Raw genomic sequence first — 2,448 nt, 5'->3', positions numbered from 1 at the left:
CGGCAGCAACAACAGCGGCGGCTGAGAGCGGCGAACGCTGAGGCGGAAGCAGAAGCTGCAGCAAACGTATCGGCTAAACATGGTGGACATAGATATGGCTGACGACGCGGGTACCACGACGACTATGGAACCAGGAAAAGGAGCCGTTAGTTGTTCCAACATATCGTTCGACACGTCGAGCAGCCCTAGGTCCACGGAGAAGCACACACACGTACCACGTATTATAACCTAACGACGATGAGCGGGCGCACGGTTGGCAGGAACGAAGGCGGCGGATCAAAACAAGTTGGAGCGCGGGGCGACAGCGATAACGGTGACAGCCCTAGGCGGCGGAGATGCCACTTTCTGACGCCTTTGCGACAAGCCCGTAGAGACGTTCCGGACCACCACGAGGCAAAGAGTCGCTGCTCCGACGAACCGACACACCAAAGTGTGCTTCCTACCGAACATGTTTTATAAAACTTTCAAACTGGAAAACCCCCAGAAATGGTGTTGGTATTCGTCCAGACCCACCTCCGACACCTGAAAATGGTGGTCAAAAAAAACGTCGATTATACGAAGCGACATTTCTGGTCGGCGATTTTCCAGTTTTACGCCTACTGCCACATGGGGATGTCGGTAGGCGTCGCAAAGTGCCTTCTCGTACGCCTAGGCACACCAGGACTTTGTCATTTTTTTCCCCCTCGACATTCCTGGTCCGGTCTATTCCGATTTTACACCTACCGCCATGTGGGGGTGGCAGTAGGCGTCGAAAAGTGCCTTCTCGACCGCTAGCGACACCACTACTTTATCGAGCTCTGGAGGCCCGCACACCGACCCGGGGGCCGCGGAGTCGACCCCGGGGGCCTCCTGGCGTCGCCGCCGCTCACTTGGACGCCTTCCGCAACCTGTGGTCCCGCTCGGGGCCGCCGGGAGCCTCGCCGACCTGACCGGTGTCGGTAGGCGTCTGGAAGCGCCCGGCCGACCTGGACGAGGTCCCCCTGGCCCCCGGGGGACACCCCTTAGTTGGATGGGGGTGCTGTCCCGGGCACACATGCAACCCGCGGCCGCCTACCGACAGCCCCCTTCGCTCGATCGCTACTCCTTTCCAACATATGTCGGAGAAGCCGGGCGGTTGTGAAACCCCAGAAATGGTGTTGGTATTCGTCCAGACCCACCTCCGACACCTGAAAATGGTGGTCAAAAAAAACGTCGATTATACGAAGCGACATTTCTGGTCGGCGATTTTCCAGTTTTGCGCCTACCGCCATGTGGGGGTGGCAGTAGGCGTCGAAAAGTGCCTTCTCGACCGCTAGCGACACCACTACTTTATCGAGCTCTGGAGGCCCGCACACCGACCCGGGGGCCGCGGAGTCGACCCCGGGGGCCTCCTGGCGTCGCCGCCGCTCACTTGGACGCCTTCCGCAACCTGTGGTCCCGCTCGGGGCCGCCGGGAGCCTCGCCGACCTGACCGGTGTCGGTAGGCGTCTGGAAGCGCCCGGCCGACCTGGACGAGGTCCCCCTGGCCCCCGGGGGACACCCCTTAGTTGGATGGGGGTGCTGTCCCGGGCACACATGCAACCCGCGGCCGCCTACCGACAGCCCCCTTCGCTCGATCGCTACTCCTTTCCAACATATGTCGGAGAAGCCGGGCGGTTGTGAAACCCCAGAAATGGTGTTGGTATTCGTCCAGACCCACCTCCGACACCTGAAAATGGTGGTCAAAAAAAACGTCGATTATACGAAGCGACATTTCTGGTCGGCGATTTTCCAGTTTTGCGCCTACCGCCATGTGGGGGTGGCAGTAGGCGTCGAAAAGTGCCTTCTCGACCGCTAGCGACACCACTACTTTATCGAGCTCTGGAGGCCCGCACACCGACCCGGGGGCCGCGGAGTCGACCCCGGGGGCCTCCTGGCGTCGCCGCCGCTCACTTGGACGCCTTCCGCAACCTGTGGTCCCGCTCGGGGCCGCCGGGAGCCTCGCCGACCTGACCGGTGTCGGTAGGCGTCAGTCAAACTTGCTTAAGAGGCAAAGCCTCCTCACACCTTAAGAGAGTCACAGTTAGTCCCGCCGTTTACCCGTGGTCGTCGTCGGGGGTGCCGGTCGGTGTGTTTCGGCGTGTTTCTTTCTTACTTTAGCTCGCTCCTATAAGCTAACTCAGCAGCCCTGCTAAAATCAATTTATCATTATTTTCAATCTATCGAAAATCTTAATTTATTATTATTTTCCAACTATCGAAAATCTTAATAGAGTTGGGTTTTTTGTTTGTTTTTTTTTTTAAATTCCATTGTAACAACAGACAGCCAGCCAGCAGCATGTGGTGTCGGTAGGCGTCTGGAAGCGCTTGAGGAGGCAGAGGAGTTGGCAAGCTCGCTAAACTGCCCGCTGGTGTGGTGGTGTCGGTAGAGGCGTCTTGAATATACCCGGTCGCTCGATCGACGACGACGACGGCTAGGTGGCCGAGGAGG

This window comes from Euprymna scolopes, unplaced genomic scaffold (assembly GCF_053919585.1).
Source record: "Euprymna scolopes isolate OS-2025 unplaced genomic scaffold, ASM5391958v1 sca1, whole genome shotgun sequence".
NCBI classification, from domain to species: domain Eukaryota; kingdom Metazoa; phylum Mollusca; class Cephalopoda; order Sepiida; family Sepiolidae; genus Euprymna; species Euprymna scolopes.
Note: the sequence above shows the minus strand (reverse complement) of the source record.